This window comes from Lepidochelys kempii, chromosome 24 (assembly GCF_965140285.1).
Source record: "Lepidochelys kempii isolate rLepKem1 chromosome 24, rLepKem1.hap1, whole genome shotgun sequence".
Classification (NCBI taxonomy): Eukaryota; Metazoa; Chordata; order Testudines; family Cheloniidae; genus Lepidochelys; species Lepidochelys kempii.
The window spans coordinates 11,663,807-11,687,137 of record NC_136403.1 but is presented as its reverse complement, the minus strand read 5'-3'; the positions used below and the strand labels follow the sequence as shown (position 1 = coordinate 11,687,137).

The following is a 23,331-nucleotide window of genomic DNA, read 5'->3' as shown; positions in this document are numbered from 1 at the left end:
ACAACTCCATCTGTGTGCCGGCAGCCATCTCCCTGGGGGCGGAGACAGGAGGCAACACTCCAGCATGGGGAAGGCATACCAGAATCTGCAGTCCCTCGTCCGGGTTAAGGTCCCAGCTTCCCCCCCACCCCTAGTCTTAGCATAACCCAATGGCCAACCCCTGACCTCAGGGATCAGGGGCTGGGGAGCACCCAATCCATGGGTCACCCAGCGTGGCTGACCCCAAGCATTCAAAAACCATGAGTCAATCAGACAATCTCCAAAATCTCCGAGGCTGCTGGGCCTGGCAATGAGCAGGGAAAGTGCCACTGCTGCATCAACTTACAGCAGCAGCTAAAGCTTCAGCGCCTCACAGGTGAAGCCACAAGGAGCCTCGCTGGGTCCTGCCCTGGGGTAACGGGGGCTGTTCCCCTGGCGACAGGCTCCCTGCATCTCCATCCCTGGATGGTCCCAAACATCCTCCCAGGCTGAGCAGGCACAACCAGCTCCAAATCCAGCCTGAGCTGCCTTCCCTCTTCCCACCTGCGGCCCAGCCCAGCTTCTCCTCCGCCAGCCACTTCCCCCATGCTGCACATTGGCCCAACCCCACGGCTCTGTGCATCCCGCCCCGGATCCCCCCGTCCACATGGCTCTGTGCATCCCCCCCATCCCCGTGGCTGTGTGTATCCCCCGACACCCCCATCCCTGTGACTCTGTGCTGGGAAAGCGGCAAGAGAGCATGCCCCCCCCAACACTAAGACATTAGCTCAATAATCTTCAAATGCCACCTTAAAACCTCCCTGTTCTCTTTAGTCTGTGACTGATTCTCTCTCTAAAGTATTTTACCAGGCCGCATATTAAGCCTGCAATATGCAAATACAGCATGTAAGGCAGCCTAACCAGAATTGCAGCTCGAAAGCATGCTGTGCCCAGCTCCTCAGGTTGTTAGTGACGGCTTTGTGCATTTCAATTCACGCCACATTCCCGTTCCTGATGCAGTGCTGGAGTGCCCTGCCAGCCAGCAGCTCTGGGTTCATCCTGACCCCAGCTGGCCTGGGCAGGCACCAAGGAGTCCAGGCGCCAGGGGTGAAAGTAAGTCTAGGGACTTACCGGTATGGGCTGTGCTGGGGCCGGCTCTGGCCCCTGGAAGGGGCGGTCCACAGGCGGAAGGGGCAGGGCTGGGGGAGGTCAGAGCCAGACCCAGCCCACCCTGTACCGGCAAGTGCCTATTTCCTCCTCCCCGGGGTAACAGTGGTAGCCTGGGGCTCTGGCAGTGGTTTAAAGGGCCCGGGCGGTAGCGGTGGCTGGAGCCCTGGGCCCTTTAAATTGTCCCCGGAGTCCCACCGCCGCTTCCCCAGGGCTCCAGGGATGGGGCTCCGGGGATGGGGCTCTGGTCGCCACTACCGCCCCATGCCATTTCAATCGTCCCCGGAGCCTGCTGGAGCCCTGGGAAAGTGGCGGCGGGGCTCTGGGGACGATTTAAAGGGCCCAGGGCTCGGCAGCCAGGGCTCTGGCAGCAATTTAAAGGGCCGGGGGCTCCAGCCACTGCTGGGAGCTGCAGGCCCTTTAAATTGTGCCTGGGGAAGCCCATCCACCCCAGTACGGTGCACCGGCTCTTGCCGATATGCCATACCGGGGCCTACTGGCTTACTGTCACCTCTGCCAGGTGCTCTCCTCCTCCGCCAGTGCAGGCACCTTCTACCCTTATGGGCTTGTACCAGGACAGTGTGTGGGCTGGCTTTATTTATAACCATGCCCACCCTGTACCTGCCCACCCCTCCCCCGTCACTGCCCCAACCACGGCAGCACAATGGCGTCTGGGATGGTATGACGGTGCCTGTCCCAAGAGCTGGCCAGGGCTGGAGCAGGAGGGCTCAGAGGGGTCCCAGTCCCCAGTGCAATGATGCACCGGGGTGAGCTATGCCGACACCAGCCCTGCCCGGATGCACAAGGGCAGCTCGATGGGGACTGGAATCCCCGGGGTGAGCGAGGCCCAATGAGGGTTTGATCTGAGCAGAGAGAACTGGCTCAGTACCAAACTGATGGTTCCTAAAACTCAACCAATCGTCCTCCCCCACCCAGAGAAGGAGGGGCGCTGTGGGGTCTGGGCTCAGTGGGGCAGGGCAGGGGTCACACACTGCAGTGTCCCCCCATCCCCCTAGGATTTCTCTGCTGAAGGTCACATGTGCTCCTCCCTCTGTCCAGCACTGCTTGAGGGCGCGATGCAAGGCCTGGGCCCCTAGGCGAACCCTCCCGCCCTGCCCTGGGCTGCAGGCAGGCATGAGCGCTGGAACCCTGCACTCCATCTGGTGTGGGCTGTGTCCGTTCCCAGGAGGACGATACAGGACACCCACACTCCCCAGTCTCAAAGCCAGGCCTTGGCCCCCCATTCCGGCCTGCCGCACCATGGCTCTGCAGCCCCCAGGGACCACCCACAGCTGTGTCTGTCTCCACGGAGGTGACTGTGGGGGTCAGAAACAGAAGCCAATCTCATAGCTGAGCACAAATATCTGCAGGGAGTGGGATGGCCAGACACTGAAGTGCCAGAGTGGGGGCAGGGGCATGCAGGGTGCTGTTTGCGGGCTCAGGGTGGTGGGCAGAGCAGGGTCTTGGCAATAGGTGAAGCAGACAGCACCTCTCTCTACCCCTCCTTGGCCAACAACGGCCCCATGTGCAAGGAAGGGCTGGCTGGGGCCATGGGCCGAAGGGCGGCTCGGAGTAGGGTGGGGGCACACGTGATAAGCGTGATGCTTTATCTGTCCCCATACACAACTGTTTGTCTGTCTGTCCGTCTGGGGGGAGTGGGCCCTTGAGGCACCCATGCGCCCCACCCACCTGTTGCAAGTCTCATTGGCACCCGCTTTGGGTGGGCACTGTGTGCTGGGATGTAGAGGAACATGCCTGGCGCTTTGAGCTGCCTGGCCACCATTACCCCCTGCACTCCAGCAGGGGGCGCTGCTCTCTCAGCTGGGTTGGCCCTGCCCTTTGGTTCTGGGCTCCCCCAGTGACTCTGGATGCCCGACATACCTGAGCTTTGCTGTGCTGCTGGGATGCATCCGGGGAGATGGTGTCCTGTCACCTCCCTGGTGATTTCTGGCTGTGGATACGAGCAGCACCACCTCACCCATCCCAGCTAGGCCTGCTCCTCTGCCGCCTGCCAGTCCTCTCTGGAGTCCCGGCTGTAACCTCTGACTTTGGAATCTTTGCTGCCCAGAGCCTATGCCAGGACACAGCTGAGCCCTGCCTGATGCCAGCTCAGGACTGATCAGCTTCTCCGGGGAGTGCAGTTTGGGAGCCCAAGTTCTCTCTGTTAATCATCCCGATGAAGACGTCGGAGGTCGGTGGGAGGGGTTCAGTCCAGGGTATGACTCCAGTGCATGAGTTGTGCTGGCAAAGCAGCCTGCGCGCGTGGGACAAGGAGATCCAGCTCCGCCCCCCTCCCAGCAACCTGTCCTGAACCCCATCGCACCCAGCCAGCAGCGTGCAGAAGGGGGAGGTTTATAATCATAGAATCATAGAATATCAGGGTTGGAAGGGACCCCAGAAGGTCATCTAGTCCAACCCCCTGCTCAAAGCAGGACCAATTCCCAGTTAAATCATCCCAGCCAGGGCTTTGTCAAGCCTGACCTTAAAAACCTCTAAGGAAGGAGATTCTACCACCTCCCTAGGTGGTATAACATGGTACTTGGACAAAGGCACAGAAGGAGGAGTCCCACCAGCTGTTCCAGGCCCTGCCCGTTCGAGCTGACAGTTCACCCCATCCCACACCCCAGCCTCGTAGCTGTGTGCCCAGAGGTGTGGGAGCATGTGGGGCACCTGGCCATGCAGGCATTGTTCTGCGCAGGTAGACACTGTCCTTTGAGCTGGGGCAGGAGTAAACAGGGAAGCCCCAACCAGGATGAGCAGGCCCTGGTTCTGCACCACCACAAGGATACGCAAGTGAGACAAAGAGGAAGGCTCCCCAGCTGGATGAAGGACCCAGAGTCAAAGCCAAGGATGGAGCAGTCAGTTCTGACAAAGCAGTTCAGAATCACAGCTGGGACGATGACACTTGTTTGCATTTCCAAGCATCTTCCACACCCAGGTCCAGTGTCACGGACCCCAGGATTGGTGCTATGTGCCCTGCTTTACAACAGCATCTAGGAGGAACCCCTTTGTTAGGCCAGACCCCCAAGAGCTTTCACTTGTCCTTTAGGGTTGACCACACGGCCTCACTGCCTCCTGAGACTGAACCCCTGGGCTCCAGCATTCCTGCTTCCAGTCGTGAGCTCTGCCCAGTGAGAGACAGTCTCCTGGGAGAGACTTGCCCACTCTGCAGGAACTAACCCACCTCAGCCAGTATTTGCAGTGACCCTCAAGCAGCGTTTTCAGAACAATTGGGTTTATTAGATGACTGGAACCCAGCATAGGAAGTCCCTAGGTCAGCGCAGACACAGGAAGGTGAAAGCAAGGACCATTCTGCTCAGCCCAGAGCAACTCACAAGCCAAGATATAGTGAACCCCATTTTCTGACTTCCTTCCTCAGTCCTCTCCCAGCTGAGAGAGCCAGGCTCCTTCCAGAAGCCAAATCTTTACTTCCCCCCTCACGCCTCCAAGTCCTTTGTTCTGAGCTGGGGTCTCTGCTCAGCTTCCCTGCTGAGAGGCAGGGAAATCCTCCTGCCTCTGGGTCTTTGGTTGCTAGGTGTCTGTATCCTGGTGACTGGGTTTTCCATAGACATGGGTTGGCCTCAGTGAGACAGCTAGGCAACACCCATCCACCTATGTCTCTTGGTCTGCCCTGAGAGCAAACTTAATCCTGTTGCCCCCACCTCCCCTCCACACCCAATAAAACAATAAATAAAGTAGCAATAAAACATATGCAGGATAAACTGAAGTACTGGGTCTCAGTTCCTTGCCGATGGGGCTGGGTCTTGGTTCCTGGTTAGAGGGGCTGCCACTTAGTGCTGATTGGGGCTAGATGAATATTTTCAAAATTCACAGTTTGATGGAAAAATCTGGCCCGCATCTGGGGAATGTGTTGCTAGCTGTGGGCTCTACTGCTGCCTCTCCAGGGCCTGGTCCTTCACCTCCACCCTGCTGCTTTTGCTCCCGCAGGCACTGGCCTTTGGCACAGCACTGAGGACCTGATCCAGCCCCACTGGCGCTAACGTCCAAATGTCCAGGGACTTCAGTGGCTTGGGATCCAGCCCTTGCTCACATGCCCAGTGCTTTGTCTCCTCTGCAACGGGGGACTAGCTGCAGTTTCCCCATGGCTCCTGAAGGTATAATTGTGCAGATGTGCAATAGGGTGTAATTAGGGGGAACTGGAGAATTAAATGTGGGCGTTAAACTTGCCAAACACACAATTCGCTTTATGCTTCAGACTCAAATCATGTTAACAGCAACTCAGAAAGTAATAAAGGGAAGAAAAGAGGAAGAAGCAATAATTACCACTGAGCGGAGATTAATAGCAGCCTCGGTCAATTATGACAGGCTTTTCCCTGTCTCTGAGCAGTAACATGCCGCTGCCTTTACTGTTATCTTCAGTACAGGTTCCTACGCAGCAGACGCCCCTTGGGCGTCTCAAAACAGTTGCCCCAAAAGCTGGCTTCCTGCCCAGCCATGTGCACTTGCCTCCCCATCCCTAGCATGCGAACCTGAGCCTTGGAGCATCTCACCTCTTGTAGCTCAAAGAATGTAAAATTAAATAGCATCCAAAAGCAGGAGAGAGCTTTCTCTCCGACACCACCTGCGTAGCCATTCGTTGACTTCCACGATTCGACGGTCTCTACCCAGGCCTTTTCCTTCCTCGGGGAGGATGGACGAAAACACCACTTGCGCCTCAAACTCCTTTATCCTTCTTCCAATTTAATTCTGAATCTAATTTTGGGCCCAACTCTGTTAGTAACCTGTGTACAGAGAGGAGTTAATTTACCAAGCGATTTTTGAGTTGACTGTGTCCCTTTTAACTTATGGGAAAGGGGTTTCAATGTCTTTTCCCCATCCATCTAATTTACATAATGCATCCTTGGTGATGTCATCTTTGTGCTTGAAGGGGAATTGAACTGCAGATATGACATCACCTGAAAAGCCCAATCAGTGCTGAAGTCCTATAGGCTAAGAACTATACCGGGAGCAGTGTCCACAATCAGAGGAGGAATGGGGACAGCATGGAGCCGGAGCACCTGTCTAGAATGAATCACTCTACTCCCCCATGTCACATGCCCCATCATGCCCATACATAGAGCAGTGACTCCAGACATGAGCTGTTAATATTCACCGCATCTGCCCTTGGGATGTCCCAGACTCATCACACCTTGTCAAGTTGGACACAGGATATTTGTAGATAGGTGGAAAGAAATCTGGATTCAGAGTGAGCAGACACCACCAAGTCCATGTGGACCAAATCCTGCCAGTTGCAAAAAAGAAATTTTGAAGAAACAAGTTTCTGGGAATAGAAATATTATACAAAATCTTCATGTAAAGAAACGTTTTACATTAAAAAATAAAATGTTTAAAGGAGCTCTTCAAAAACAGAGTTAGTTTGCTTTTTAAAGTTATGCCTAAATAAATTGCCCAGAATACAAAAAACCCCAGCCAACCAAAACCTGCTCTAAAGACTTATCACTTGTAAATTGTAAAGAAAGCTTTACAATCCAGCGTATAGTATAAAACCCACAACTGATGGTTTTTACATTAAAAAATGATTTTTTTAAAGGACAAAAGCCCTGGCTTTCTGAGCGCAGGAAGTTCAGTGATAAGGCTGCAGCCTCTGCCTTGGTTACCTGAAGAAACAGTCCAAAGACCTTCCCCCTCCTTTCCTGACTTCCCCCCCCCCCCATTTAAAACTGTCATCTTTTCCTGTTCTTTTGGTTAACATAGTTTTTATTCATCTCAAATAAAGTTTGGAGTTTTTTTAAATAAACTTTTAAAAAATGATCGTGTATGCAATGTAGTTGTAATGTGCGGTCCCAGGATATTAGAGAGACGGGGGCGGGGGGGTGGCTTATGTAATATCTTTTATTGGACTAATTTCTGTTGGTGAGAGAGACAAGCTTTCCAGCTACACAGAGCTCTTCTCTCAGATCTGAAGCAGGTTAAGACCTGAAGAAGAGCTCTGTGTGGCTCGAAAGCTTGTCTCAGAAGAGTTTCCAAATCTCACGAGATAAAAAAGCAAATCAAGGCCAAAAATCAAGCCAATCCTGCTTCAAAACAAGCCCAAAACAAGCCCGATCCATTTTCACTCCCAACAAATAAGCCCCAAACAAGCCACACTTCAAAAGGGGTCAGAGTAGCAGCTGTGTTAGTCTGTATCCGCAAAAAGAAAAGGAGTACTAGTGGCACCTTAGAGACTAACAAATTTATTTGAGCATAAGCTTTCGTGATGCATCTGATGAAGTGAGCTGTAGCTCACGAAAGCTTATGCTCAAATAAATTTGTTAGTCTCTAAGGTGCCACAAGTCCTCCTTTTCTTTTTTCAAAAGGGGTGTTTTTGAAAAAATTCCATAATGTATTTTTAGCAATAATGTAGAGTACACACAACAAAAAGGTATATTATGAACTTGTAACCATTCTGCCAGACAGAGACTGCAGAAAACAGGGATAGGTTCAATATGTTGGGGGTATTTTTCTTTCAACAACTTTGAAAAAAGACTTTGAAAAAAAGTCTTCTTGTCTCCACTCCGGCTCCTCCCCCAGGCTCCCAACCACCCACCCCTCGCGCCTGTCTGGCCGCTCCCCCGCCCACCACTCGTGCCTCTCTGTCCCCTCCCCCAGGCTCCCAACCGCCCACCCCTTGCGCCTCTCCAGCCACTCCCTGCCCACTGTTTGCACCTCTCCGGCTTCTCCCCCAGGCTCCCAACTGCCCACCCCTCGCGCCTCTCCAGCCACTCCCCCACCCACCGCTCACGCCTCTCTCTCCCCACACTCTAGAAGTGCTAAGTAAACACATGGCCTGCAGATAAGGTGCTATGGTTTTAATTTAAAAAACAGGGTTGTGGGGAGAGAAGTAAACTGGCCCCTTCTAGTTGTATTTAGAAACCTGCCAAAAGCACTAATCCAAGTTTCCCACAGATAGGTTCCTTTGAACTAAACCTCCTGTACTGCAGTCGAAAGGGAACTCTGACCCTTCCTCCGCACCACATGCAGTCCTCCCCTCACAAATGCTAAAGCACATGAAAGTTGTCAGTACAGCATCAACAACATGCCAGGCTCTTTAGAAGGGTATTAAGACCCGGTCCCTGCCCCCAAAGAGTTTATGGTAGGTAGGCAACATACCAATGCAGGGAGATGGAAAGAAGGCAATAGAAAGCCACATATCTGAACACCAAAGTAAAGCGCAGTGTCTGGTTAGTTCCCTAATTTTTTTAAGCATGTGTTGGCATGGAGGAGCGAGTGGGTACCTGGCAGCTTGGTGCTGAGAGGGGGATCCAACCAAAGCAGATGGAGTGAGAGTCGGTTCCCGCGGCTCTTGGTTCCCTGAATCCTTTCCCTCATTGGCCTGCAGTGCCTTGCCAATAGAGCTGACCTAGAGCGTTGGCCTCTCCCCATTGGCCCTGGGGACTATCAGTCTCCTCCATATCCTTTCTTTTGGTTGGAGGCATTGTGCAACTGGGAGCCAATCATGCTCTTCCATGGGAAATTCAAAAAAAAGCAGCAGCCACTCCCGGATTGGAAGCCCCAAACAAGCAACAATCAATAAGCCACTTAAAGCAGGAAGCCAAAACAAGAAGCAAGAAACAACAAGCTGCTTAAAGAGCTGGGAAAGCCCAAAACCAAGCAACTCAAAGAAATTACAAGCCAGGCCCACTTAAAACAAGTGAAAATTGGCTTGTTTTGAGCCTAGTTGGCAGTCGCCAACTGAAGTTGGTCCAAGAAAAGATGTTACCTCATCCCCCTTGTCTTTCTAAAAATGTAATATGCAAACCAGGACATGGCAAGAGAGCAGCCCTGGGCTTTAGGGGAACATTGATAACTTACTGAAATCTGTTGTAGTGAAACCATTTTGTAGGCAGCCATTCTTTGTCATGCTTTAGTCTGGGCAAGCGTGTGTCATACAGAAACACTTTCCTACATTACAAGGCATTACCTCCCCCATACAGTGGACTGTCAGAAATAATCAATAAATCAGATTCAGAAGAACACTGGAAGATTATGTGTTTGGAGACCTTTTGTAGCAGGACCTGCAAAGCAACAGTTACTTCTGGTTTTGGTTTTTGTTTATTACATTCTTGTCATGAACTTTTTTTACCAGCGGTAGATTGCTGAAGACTGTTTTTAAGAAAGACGGGTTTGGACATGTTGAAACATGTTTGGGTTTGTCTGGACATGCCTGACTCACTTTAGGTGGCACATTCCCGAAACGAAGCGGCACAACAATTTTGTGGGGGCAAGTAAGTGTCACTGCCGCCATTTACAGACAATGTTTTCCTGCACCAGCTTGCGCCCGGTGCATTGTGCGTACCGAAAGGGCACAGCAACAGAGGTTATGCCACAGCCTTGATGCTGTAGGCTTGATGGGGGCTGTAATTTGGTAAGCTTTGCATGAGGGGTTCATATGACACAGGGCCCACCAACCCTCCCCTCTCCCATCCTGTGACGGGGAGCTCCATAAAAATATGCCTGACACAATCATTTTCAACTGACATTTTATTTACAACACACGCCATATTTTCATAACATATCCGGTTTTGTTCCCTACCACACTCAAACTTTTAGGGTTTTTTTCAGCAGGGTTTTGTGATTTGCTGAACAAAGAAGACGTTCAACATGTCGTATTAAACATGTATCCGTCGGCTTGTTTCCTCTAACGCTCTGTCTGGGTCCTCAGTCACTTTGTCCATCAGCTCTGCCCCTTGAGCTAAATGTTTCTGGGTTAAACAGAGGCACAGCAGTACCTCTCCCAGTGTGACAATACTATGTAGAACACTCTCCATGCACAAATTGCCAGTAATTCCTTTGATTCCAGTTCACACAGTCGTGACTCCTCTGGCAGGGGGCATCTATGAGTAACCCCGGGCAGTCCTCAAATTGTTTCTCTCTCAGGCAGTGCATAACAAGTCCATGCACAGCCAATCGCACAAGTACACACACATAACAGTTTTACAGTTCTGGCCTCGCACAGGCTTAATACCATATTTCTTCCTCAACATTAAAGAGTACAGGCCTATAGGATAAGCACCCTCTTCTCTTTCAGCATCCTGCTGAGCATCTGGCATTGGGTCTGAGCAAAAACAAGATCAGGCCCTATCCATTTGCTCTGGCAGACAATTGGTGTCCACATTCTCCAAATACTCTGAGCATCTTTGTACTTTTATATGATGTGCTTTTAAAACCTTTTACTTTGTGTGTCAAGAGACCCCTTCAGCTCGCAGCTTTTACAATAAAAGAACTGCCTCTGGATGGGCTCGATCCAAAAGTCTCTAGCCAATTGAGCTACCGTGGCCAGGTCCCCTCCAAGCCCCTAAACATTCTTATGTAAGCAGAGACAGGATGAGCTCTACCCTGACATCTGGTGGCAAGTCATGGTGGGTTGTGGAAAAGAACTTCAGGGGCTGATCTCATTTGCATAGGCACACCCACCCCGCCAAGATGGTCACTTTGGCTGTTGTAGGAGCCCCAGTTTCTCTGTTACTGGTGCAGGAATAAACTGTTATTATCCTGATTAGGTGAATCAAGGACAGTGAAACTGTACTTGGCCTTTTGTTACGATGGAGGGACTCGCCATCAACTAAGCAGCACTTGCTAGGCAAGCGTTATGGGTTCCAACTCCCAGTGAATGGAGAGAGGCTGGGGATAGGTATTAATGCCTGGTGTTATGGGTCCCGGGGGGGCGGCCCATCTTCCATACTGATTGCACCTTCTTCCTCCTGCACTGTAGAATATTGGAGCTAGTTTTGATTCTTATAGGAGTTTAGTTACAGGCTGCTGAGCTGAATTCACTTTGGGCTAATGGTGTGCCAGCATTGGGGCTCCCCTACTACAAGCTGAAATCACTGAGCATTGTGTTAAGTCGCGGGGGGCCCAAAGCTATATTGTGGAGCAGTTTGCGGGACAGCTGGAGCAGCTTATGGGATGGCTGGTAGAGCGGAGCAGGGCAGTTTGTGAGATGGCTGGAGTGGCTCGTGGGATGGCTGGTGGAGCACAGCAGAGCCCCATGGAGAGGTGGGGCAATTGGCTTTGGACCACGTAAGGTACCCCTTAACCCCCCCATTTCCACCCAGGTTGGGAAGTAAAACTCTGTAGATAAACTTTTGAACTCTGGGGCTTCACTGACCAGGGACAGAGACTTTTGGGTTTTTGGGACTTTGGGTGACTTTTGGGTTGCTGGACTCAAGAACCAAAGGCCCAATTTGCTTGGAGTGGGTTTTTGCTCATGGGCTGTGTTCTGAATCCTGTTGGTGGTGTTTCCCCAACATAATGCCACCTTGTTTCTCTGTTATTAAAAGGCTTTTGCTACACTCAGACTCTGTGCTTGCGAGAGGGGAAGTATTGCCTCTTGGAGGCGCCCAGCGGGGGTGGTATATATTTGTCCCAGGTCACTGGGTGGGAGCTCGAGCCAGTTTTGCACTGTGTTATTGGAATGGATCCCCTAGATACTGAGCCCAGCCCTTGTTGCTGCCAACTCTGATGGGCAGAAGGGTTACACTTACGTACAACGTAGCTGTGACTCACTTCCGTACAACCCTCCCTTTGAATCATTTGGGTCTCCTGCTTGGGATCCAGAGTCTCAAACAAACTTGGGTCAGTGGTCTGGCCTCATATTTCTCCTCCACATTGTCCTTGTGATCACAATCATCGGCAGCTATTCCTGTTGGCCCGCTCCCATGACACGTCTCACACGCCATATGTGTCAGTGGTATATTTGTTTCTTCATTTCCCACAATTTTCACCCATATAACATCTCTTTGTGAGCCACTTGACTGCTGGTGCTAGCAAGGGACTTCTAGGTGCTTCCATCTTCAACCAACAGGCCTCTTGAAACAGATCATTCTCTTTTATGCGAAAAGCTGCGCTATACTCTTAGCCAATAGTTCAGGGCTAATCTTTCAAAAGTCCATGGATCTCCCTCCCTAAGTAAGGAGGAATTTCTGTTTAACGGCACAGGAGGATGGGAGCTGTTGCACCCTTAGTTTTGTATTATTTGTATATCTTATACTTTCCTGAGTCAGTTCTGTTACAACCCAACCCAACCCAAGTTTTCTGATGAAAAGGCAGGGATGGGGAATTATATGCGCCCATGGTGCCTGGGCTCCAGCAATATTCAGGGCATGGGCTCCTGGCTCCACCAATGTTCGGGGCTGGGTCTCTCCCCCGGCCCCGCCTGCCACCCTAGGCGCACATGTGATGGCAACACCCCCCACTCCCAGCACTTACCACAGGGGAGGCGAGGGGGCTTCCTGGACCTGAGAGGGGTCCTAGGAGCACGTGCAGTGACAGTGGTGTGGGGAGAGTGTGCTGCCGGGGGGGAGGAGGGGCCCCTCCCGCTCGCTGCTGCCAGCAGGGAGAGGGCTGTGGGAAGTCCTCCTCTCTGGCCCCAGACCCCAGAGCAGCCTGCCTGTACCCCAGCCTCCTCATCCCCAGCCCCACCGCAGAGCCCACACCCCCAGTCAGAGCCCTCAGACCCTAACCCTCTGCCTGAGCCCCTCCCACACCCCAAACCACTCATCCTCTAGGACCCTGGAATGTAATAATAAACAGGAATGTACTTGTTGCTTTGCGGGTCCTGCTACAAAATGTCTCCAAGCCTGTAATCCCCCAGTGTTTCCCTTAATCTTAGTTATTGATTATTTCATTTGTCCATTGTATGGGGGAGATAATGCCTGGTAAAGGAGGGAAGTGTTTCTGAATGACACACGCTTGCCATGCTAAAGCATGACAACTAACAAAGAATGGCTGCCTACAAAACAATTTCACTACAAAAGGTTTCAGTCAATTATCAATATTCCCCTAAAACTCAAAACTGCTCTCTGACCCCCATGACCTGGTCTACCTGTTAAACTTTCAAACATTTCTTTTTAAAATAAACTCATTATCTGATAGGATGGGAACCTGTATGGTCAGAAAGAAAAGATGAAAAGATGACAGTTTAAAATTGAAAAAATAAAAAGGCAAGAAAGGAGGGGTGGGGCCCTGTGGCTGTTGTTATGGGGCTTATTCCTTCACCCGCTTACTTCCCTGGTCCTTCTCGCATGAACAGAAAGCAACAATACCCGAAGTCCAAAGGTGCAAACAATTTGATGTTTATTGGGGTGAACTTCCAGCAAGCATGATTCTAGTTTCCTACCTTAGTGTCCCCCTTCCCAGCTCTGACACCACAGAGCCTTACCTGTGTCCCTGTTCCCATTCCTGCCCTTAGCCAAACGTGATTCCAATTTCCCCACCCCCATTCCCTGTTCTCATTTCCCCCACACACACCCACCCACTCACTCACTTCCTGATTTACTGCAGACTATATAGTAAAACTTGAGTTCTGCTTAGCTATACCTTAACCAATCATTTTCCTGAAATTTAACTAACCAATCCTAACATACTGTAACATGATTATGTAACCAATTATATCCCACCGCCTTAATTAGTTTACACCCAGCAAAATTAATTATACAGCAGACAGAAACAATCACAGAACCAGACAGAGATTATACAGACAAACAATAGCAAATTGGGATCTATAATGACAAAACAATACAGAAGTGAGGATTTCACGTCCCAGCTATTGATAAGTGAGTTCTTGCCAGACAGGATGCTATCAAACTGTTGGGGACACTGGGGCATGGCCACTAGGTAACTCGAGGGGATGGAAGACCACGAGTGTCGATGAAGCCCCCTCACACTAGGCCCAAGTGTCCTTGGCCCCCCCTCCCACCTGGAGGCACTCACAGCAGTTATGCTGAGAATCTGCAACAATGTGCTGCAGAGTCAGATTGCCTGAAATTAAGCAAGGCCAAACAGGGCAGATATGGAAGAACAATGCTGAATAAAGCAGCTTTATGTATGGTTTAAGAAATGATACAGAGCACAAGGGAACTAGCTGGGAACTGGATTGGCTGGCTATATGGATACTTAGGGCAGCTTGCTATTGGATAAGTATGCTGGGAAAAAGGATGTATAAAAGCCTGTGTAACTTCCTGCTTTGGGTGCAGGATTTGAGATTTTATTCTCCCTGTACCTTTTTGCAGCTGCAAATAAACTTTTCTGCTTCTCCACCCCGTTGTGATTATTGGGTGTAGCATACCGGGTAGCAAACCAACTCCAGCTGTTGTTTAGCCTCTCGGTACTGGGTGCCGGCAACAAAACTAAGTTTTCTTTTACATCTTCTAGGCACTTCCCTTTCTCTGGAGGCGATCGGCATTATCGGGACAGGAGTGTATTCCTAACAGCCCAATAGCACCTTCTTTCAATGTGACTAGTTTGGAATGTGAGGATGTGACCGGTCGCTTCCCAGCTTATGGCTGCCTCTGTTGCTTAGTCAAAGGCCTTAGCCTAAGAACAGGGACTCAGACTGTCACAGCAAGAGAAGGACCTTACACTGGCAGACAGTGATTTTGATTCTTTCTTTTATACCTCTAACTAGCCAAGTGATAAGAATACACCTAAATTCTTAAACTACAGGCCTTTGTAGACAGGCCTGAATATCTATATCCTAACAGCTGTTTCTTCAGTAACCAAGGCAGCCACTTGAGCTGGTGCCTTAAGCCCAGTGAACTCCAGGCAGGGAGCCTATCTTGCCCCTTCACAGCACTCTCCAGGCGCTGTTCTGTCCCAAAGGAAGGGGAATGCCACCATTCCCATGGTGCAGAGCCTGTAATCAGCGCAGGACTTCCCTCAGGTCACACAGCAAGGGAGTGTCAGGGCAAGAACTTGCCCTCTTGTCCTTCCCGATCCCGTGCTTCTCCATGTGCAAAATGGCACTGTCAGAGTTGGGCCCTTCATTACAGATGGGGAAGCCAAGGGGCAGAAAGGCTGGCTAGGTACTCAGCTGAGTGCCCGGGACCTTGGGCTTGTCATGGCCAAGCCTCTCACAGTCTCAGCTTCCCCAGATGCGAAACTGGGCTAAGGATATTCACCTGCCTCATGATCAAATGCTTGCCAAGTGCAATATAATGGTTCAGGTCTCTAGATCAGTGGTTTTCAACCTGTGGGCAGCAGGCCCTGGGAGTCCACAGAGCATGTCTAAGGTTTCCAGAGGTCCACACTGCCATTTGAAATGAAAAAAGGTTGAAACCCACTGCTCTAGATCTAATGATGTCAGCACAGGCGCCTGATCTTCACCACTCAGCAGGGGAAACCTTTGGCCAATGCAGCATCTGGGGAGAACCAGACTGACAGAGGCAGACAGATACTGTGAGAGGCACCTTGCCATCACCACCTCATAGGGTGATAGCTCAGCTCTGGGGCTTTGCCCTGGAGGTTCAGGCCTTTGTGGCCTCAGACTGGGCAGGGAGCATGCACCCGGTTCTCCAGGGTGCACTGCTTCCCCTTTGATGCCAGCAGCAATTCACAGTGTGGATCTCTAAAGCTCTGGGGTTTGAGCTGGGCCTCGCAGGGAGACCTGCCCCCTCTGTGTGTCACCAGGACGTTCAAGGCCAGCCAGGGCTCTTCTGCACAGCCCAGGATTTGGGAGGTAAGTGTAACAGCATTTGTATCGGCGGGGACAGCATTTGTCTCAGCAATTCATGTCCTAGCTGCACTGACAGAGCCTGACTCTCTTCACAAGCAGGGCAGGAGTCAAGGCCCAGAGCTTTGGCTTGGGGATGGGGCTTGGGGGAAAGGCTCAGCTAAATGGGGAGCACCTCTCACTGCCAGGACATGCCGTGTGGTGTTTGTGGGTATTTCTCTTTCTCTCACTCACAGTCTATGTAACGAGCAATGAGTACAACAAATACTGGGACTGCTGTGTGCATGGGGAGTGTCTCTGTCAGTGGGCACAGCTGGCTAGGCTGGGCCCCACCCTGCACAGGAAGGGGTTGATAATGGCCATTGCCCCATGAACAGCATGAAATTAGCTTGAACAGGCAATTCCAGACTCCGCCCCGGAACGGGATTGGTTGGACATGTTTCCTCTTCCACCTCCACTCAGGGATAAATCAGGTCCCTGCGCCGCGGCAGGTTTCGGGGCAGAGCAGCCCAAGGCTTCCCATCTCCCTTCTCCACATTCCTGCCCCTCTGAGTCTTCCCTCTGGGTCGCTCTGCAAGTGAAGAACATGGAGAAGCTGCAGCTTTGACCCCTCGTCCTTGCTGGCCTCTTGGGAGCCATCGCCCAGGAAGATCCTGCTGCACAGGGTGATCAGGCCGGAGTTGGTTAGGGCTCTAGACTTGGAGACTTGAGTTAGGTGAGCTACCAGGGGGGCATTACAGACTCAAATCAGACTACAGAGAAGCACAAGCAAATCTCTCCGGTGCAGGAAAGACCCCTGCATTTTGTCAATCTTGGGGCAAATGCTGGAAGACTCATACTGCGCTAGTTAAATGTCTTGTGAGTTTCTAATAATTACAGATGGTTTTCTAACATAAGGCAACTTTGTACAGTATCTTCCAGTGGCTAACGGTGAATTAATTGGTTGCTGCACAAAAAGTGATAGTCTGGATGCAAATGATCAGAACCTAATTGCTACATTTGTTATTTGCAAACACAATACAGTCATAAAGACATTTGGCACCCTAAAGAGGCCAATTTTCCAAATGTGAAAACAATCATGAGCTAAATTGATTGGGAGGAAAAAATTAAAAGGCAAAATGTGAGCAATAATTGGGGGTTGTTTAGAATCTTTTGTTAGATTCTAAAAAGTCACAGTTACAAAGAAGACTAAAAAAAGCATCCTGGATAAAAAAGGAAGTGAAAGCAGAAAGGCACAGGTTTTAAAAACAAGTTTGCAGAGGCGAGCCAGAAACATTATAACAAAGGTGGGGCAGAAGTGTCTGTCTAAGACCCAGTGTTCCAAAGTGCTGTAAGAGCCATGCTGTAAGGGGCCAGATGCACTGCATCCGAGAGTGCTAAAGGAGTTGGCTGATGTGATTGCAGAGCCATTGGCCATTATCTTTGAAAACTCATGGCGATCGGAGGAGGTCCAGGACGACTGGAAAAAGGCTAATGTAGCGTCCATCTTTTAAAAAGGGAAGGAGAATCTGCGGAACTACAGGCCAGTCAGCCTCACCTCAATCTCTGGAAAAATCATGGAGAACGTCCTCAAGGAATCAATTCTGAAGCACTTAGAGGAGAGGAAAGTGATCAGGAACAGTCAGCATGGATTCACCAAGGGCAAGTCATGCCTGACTAATCTAACTGCCTTCTATGACGAGATAACTGGCTCTGGGGATGAGGGGAAAGCAGTGGACGTGTTGTTCCTTGACTTCAGCAAAGCTTTTGACAAAGTCTCCCACAGTATTCTTGCCAGCAAGTTCAAGAAGTATGGGCTGGATGAATGGACTGTAAGGTGGATAGAAAGCTGTCTAGATCGTCGGGCTCAACGAGTAGTGATAGAATCATAGAATATCAGGGTTGGAAGGGACCTCAGGAGGTCATCTAGTCCAACCCCCTGCTCAAAAGCAGGACCAATCCCCAATTAAATCATCCCAGCCAGGGCTTTGTCAAGCCTGACCTTAAAAACTTCTAAGGAAGGAGATTCCACCACCTCCCTAGGCAATGCATTCCAGTGTTTCACCACCCTCCTAGTGAAAAAGTTTTTCCTAATATCCAACCCAAACCTCCCCCACTGCAACTTGAGACAATTACTCCTTGTCCTGTCCTCTTCTACCACTGAGAATAGTCTAGAACCATCCTCTCTGGAACCACCTCTCAGGTAGTTGAAAGTAGCTATCAAATACCCCCTCATTCTTCTTTTCTGCAGACTAAACAATCCCAGTTCCCTCAGCCTCTCCTCATAAGTCATGTGTTCCAGACCCCTAATCATTTTTGTTGCCCTTCGCTGGACTCTTTCCAATTTATCCACATCCTTCTTGTAGTGTGGGGCCCAAAACTGGACACAGTACTCCAGATGAGGCCTCACCAATGTCGAATAGAGGGGGACGATCACGTCCCTCAATTTGCTCACTATGCCCCTACTTATACATCCCAAAATGCCATTGGCCTTCTTGGCAACAAGGGCACACTGCTGACTCATATCCAGCTTCTCGTCCACTGTTACCCCTAGGTCCTTTTCCGCAGAACTGCTGCCTAGCCATTCGGTCCCTAGTCTGTAGCTGTGCATTGGGTTCTTCCGTCCTAAGTGCAGGACCCTGCACTTATCCTTATTGAACCTCATCAGATTTCTTTTGGCCCAATCCTCCAATTTGTCCAGGTCCCTCTGTATCCTATCCCTGCCCTCCAGCGTATCTACCACTCCTCCCAGTTTAATATCATCCGCAAATTTGCTGAGAGTGCAATCCACACCATCCTCCACATCATTTATGAAGATATTGAACAAAACCAGCCCCAAAACCGACCCCTGGGGCACTCCACTTGCCAACTAGACATAGATCACTACCCGTTGAGCCCGACAATCTAGCCAACTTTCTACCCACCTTAAAGTGCATTCATCCAGCCTGTACTTCTTTAACTTGCTGACAAGAATACTGTGGGAGACCATGTCAAAAGCTTTGCTAAAGTCAAGAAACAATACATCCACTGCTTTCCCTTCATCCACAGAACCAGTAATCTCATCATAGAAGGCGATTAGATTAGTCAGGCATGACCTTCCCTTGGTGAATCCATGCTGACTGTTCCTGATCACTTTCCTCTCATGTAAGTGCTTCAGGATTGATTCTTTGAGGAACTGCTCCATGATTTTTCCGGGGACTGAAGTGAGGCTGACTGGCCTGTAGTTCCCAGGATCCTCCTTCTTCCCTTTTTTAAAGATTGGCACTACATTAGCCTTTTTCCAGGCTGATCAATGGCTCCATCTCTAGTTGGCAGCTGGTATCAAGCGGAGTGCCCCAGGGGTCGGTCCTGGGGCCAGTTTTGTTCAATATCTTCATTAATGATCTGGAGGATGGTGTGGATTGCACCCTTAGCAAGTTTGCAGATGACACGAAACTGGGAGGAGTGGTAGATATGCTGGAAGGTAGGGATAGGATACAGAGGGCCCTAGACAAATTAGAGGATTGGGCCAAAAGAAATCTGATGAGGTTCAATTCAACAAGGACAAGTGCAGAGTCCTGCACTTAGGACGGAAGAATCCCATGCACTGCTACAGACTAGGGACCGAATGTCTCGGCAGCAGTTCTGCAGAAAAGGACCTAGGGTCACAGTGGACGAGAAGCTGGATATGAGTCAACAGTGTGCCCTTGTTGCCAAGAAGGCCAATGGCATTTTGGGAGTATATGTAGGGGCATTGCCAGCAGATCGAGGGACGTGATTATTCCCCTCTATTCAACATTGGTGAGGTCTCATTTGGAGTACTGTGTCCGGTTTTGGGCCCCACACTACAAGAAGGATGTGGAAAAATTGGAAAGAGTCCAGCGGAGGGCAACTAAAATTATTAGGGGACTGGAACACATGAGTTATGAGGAGTGGCTGAGGGAACTGGGATTGTTTAGTCTGCAGAAGAGAAGAATGAGGGGGGATTTGATAGTTGCTTTCAACTACCTGAAATGGGGTTCCAAAGAGGATGGATCTAGACTGTTCTCAGTGGTAGCAGATGACAGAACGAGGAGTAATGGTCTCAAGTTGCAATAGGTGAGCTTTAGGTTGGATATTAGGAAAAACTTTTTCACTAGGAGGGTGGTGAAGCACTGGAATGCGTTACCTAGGGAGGTGGTGGAATCTCCTTCCTTAGAGGTTTTTAAGGTCAGGCTTGACAAAGCCCTGCCTGGGATGATTTAGTTGGGGATTGGTCCTGCTTTGAGCAGGGGGTTGGACTAGATGACCTCCTGAGGTCCCTTCCACCCTGATATTCTATGATTCTATGTGTATGCTGACAGTGTCCTGAACGTGGGGCTGCCTCACCAGGGCCAGGGTGGTACAAAGCTGAGGTCACCTGGTCAAGGGGCTCCAGAGATGTGGTGTCAGGGTAGAAGGAACCTACCAGTAGAACTTCCTTGTTCTAATAACTTGTTTTTTCACATATCTGTGGGAGGCTGAAACAATGGCCCTGATCTGCCCCAGACTGGGATAACCAGATCAGATTTGAGCTCTGCTTCCCCAACACAGAGCTGGGCACTAGCTATTGTTACAAAGTTATTTGCTAGTCTGTCCTGCTCTAAACATTGGCATGTATCTGCAATATGTGCCAGAGGAGTGATTAGCATGTGCATGGGGAGATGGAGGATGTCAGGCCTGGGGTGCTGTGTGGTGGTACTCAACTGTGTTGCAGAGAGGTGTTTATGGTGCAGTCACTGGGTGACTTAGGGGCCCAGGTAGTACACTATGCTCCCAAGAGTGCTGTGTGTTCTAGTCCTGCCCTTCGCAAGTTTCTGCAAATGTTGCTGTGTGTGTTACTACTCAGCATGTTTAGCTGGACCTTAACCAATCATTTTACTAAAATTTTACTACCCAATCCTAATACAGTGTAACAAAATTCTTTAACCAATCCTACCCCACCACCTTAATTGATTTACACCTAGCAAAATTAATTATGTAACAGACAGAAACAATCAAAGAACCAGATCATACAGACAAACAATAGGGAAGTAGGGACCATAAAGACAAAACAATAAAGAAATCAGAATTTCACAACCACAACTCTTGCCAGACAGAATACTATCAAACTAAGTTTTCTTTAGCCATCTTAAGATCGGTTTCTTTATCTGGTGATAGTGGGTGCTATTAGGACAGGATCTCCTTCTTAACAGCCCAATATTACACTGTTTTAATGTAATTTTGATGGAATGTGAGGATGTGACTTCCTGCTTCTTAACAAGTGGCTGCTGCTCTTCTAATCTGGCTGCAGACAAAGGCCTTAGTTTTCAACTGGAACACCTGGTCAAAAAGGGACCATGGCGGCCATTAAAAGTCCGGTCAGTGGTGCTGCCGGGCTAAGACAGGCTAATCCCTACCGGTTCTAGCACCATGCTGCACCCCAGAAGCAGCCAACAGACACATTTTTGTCCCCTGCACAAATTCTGCCCATTCCTTCCCTTTGATTTGCCCCCCTCTTCCCACCTTCTGCCTTCCCCTTCTCCCCCAAACCCGTTTATAGCAGGGAGCAGGTTCTGATAGCAAGTGAGGGCAGAGTGATGGCAGTGGCTTCAGCAGATATCACAGAGCATCCTCAGATTGCTCCAGCCTGCTCAGTCAGAGCAAAGATGCAGATTAGCTACGGTTCAGGCTTTCTGTTCAAGCGCTGATTTTAATACTCTAAAATCCACACGCCTCGGGTCCCATTTTCAAAAGTGACAAGGCCCTTAGGACTCTGAGTCTAACAGAGAGTCAGTCATGTCTGTGGCTCAGTGACACACCTAAAAATGGGATTTAGGCTCTTAAATCACTGAAGTGCTTTTGAAAATTTTACCCTGGGGGTAAAGATTCTGGGGGTAGAAAATTTACTGCACTCCTTAGTAAGCTGTTCCCATGGCTAATCGCCCCACTGTTCAAAATGCGCATTTTATGAGACACGGTTGTGACAAGCAGGCTCACAAGCAGATAAGGGGGCACCACGTTCCACCCTTAATCCGAAGGGTTTCACACACAACCTAGAGCCACTGAGCAGGTCTCCCAAGTTAAACGCCATTGAGCATGGTCATGGAGCAATATGAGGGGGTGTTCACGCCACACTAGCCCACAAAGGGTTAATGTGGCTCTGCAGGTTTAAGTAACCTTATAAGCCCACCTCTCAGACTTCTGCTCCCCGCTGGGTACCCCCTTCCTTCAGGGTCAGGATCCCAGGGCTTCTCCTCTCCCCCCAGGTCACCTCCTTTCCCTCTCTAAGCCCAAAAAGTGACTTCAGGCTTCCACGCTGCATCCCCCTTTCTGCTGCCAGCTTCCTGGCTTTATAGGAGCCTTGCCTGCTCCTGCTCAGCTGGGCTCCATCCTCAATCAGGGCTTGTCCATCAAGCCTAACTCTCCCTCAGATGGGTTTAATCAGGTTATTTAACCCTCTCTGAGCCACATTAACCCTTTGTGGACTAGTGTGAGGTGAACACCCCATTGCAGGCAGGCGCTTCTAAACCTCCTGCCTTCTGGGTAGTCCATGGGAGGGACTCAGATGGCATGAGGGATAAAGGAGGGATTTATGGGAGTACGGACAGTCCATTGGTCAAAAAGGGTTGAGTTGGCATTTGGCAATGACTGCACAGCCTGCTCTCTGATTGGCCGGGGGAGGTGTGGGCCATACATTGTTCACACTTTGACACGCGAGGGTTATTGGGTAGAGGGGTGTGGAAGCGGAAGAGCAGATGGTGCTGAGGGCCAAGACAGAGGAGCCCAGGGCAAGCTGCAGAGCGGCACAAGCACTGGAATGAAGAGCAGAGTCTGTAGCGAGGGGCCTGAGTAGTGATACCATCACACCAGTACCAACACCCAACATGTCTTTCATCTCTCCCAGACCTTTATCGAAAGGTGTTTGTTTTCCGGAAGGACCTAGCAATGCCCATGTGGTCGTGAAGCCGGAACCAGAGTGGCTGCTGCAGAACTTCACCATGTGTCTGAGATCGTTCACTGATCTGACTTGGCCATACAGCCTTTTCTCCTATGCTACCAAAGCCCAGGACAACGAAATCCTGCTCTTCAAACCCAAACCCAGGGAGTACGGACTATACATGGGGGCGGGGGGAATCTGTGACTTTCAGAGTCCCAGAGAACCGTATGGACTGGGAGCACGTCTGTGCCGGCTGGGCATCCATCACGGGCATAGCCGAGTTCTGGGTGAACGGGAAGCCCTTACCCAGCAAGGGCCTGCAGAAAGGCTACTCCGTCAGTGCCAAGGCTGTGATCATCCTGCGGCAGGAGCAGGACTCCTTCGGAGGCAGGTTTGATTTATATAATTCTTTTACAGGTGAAATGACTGACGTGTACATGTGGGGGTATGGTCTGTCACCAGGTAAAATGAGAGGTGCATATCAGTCTCTGCAGCTGCCCCCCTGTGCCCTGGGCTGGAGGAACTTACGCTATGAAATAAAAGGTGATGTGGTTGTGAAGCCCAGACTGAGAGACACGCTGATCATATGAGCACAGGCTGCATTAGGGCACAGTGCAGCCAGGGCCAGCTCCAAGCACCAGCGAAGGAAGCAGGTGCCTGGGGTGGTCAATAGAAAGGGGCAGCACTCCATCCGTCATCGGGGCGGCATGTCTGGGTCTTCGGTGGCAATTCGGCAGCGGGCCCTGCAGTCCCTCACTTCCTCTTCGGCGGCACTTCGGCGGCAGCTCAACCAGGCTTGGTTTTTTTGGTTTTTTTTCTTCGTTGCTTAGGGCATCAAAAAAGCTAGAGCTGGCCCTGGGTG

The 23,331-nt window shown here is 50.4% G+C and overlaps 1 pseudogene; it reads left to right on the top strand.

Annotated features, from left to right (window-relative positions):
* Window positions 1–1,603: 1,603 nt before the first annotated feature.
* Window positions 1,604–23,083, top strand: LOC140902921 (serum amyloid P-component pseudogene; annotated as a pseudogene).
* Window positions 23,084–23,331: the final 248 nt, after the last annotated feature.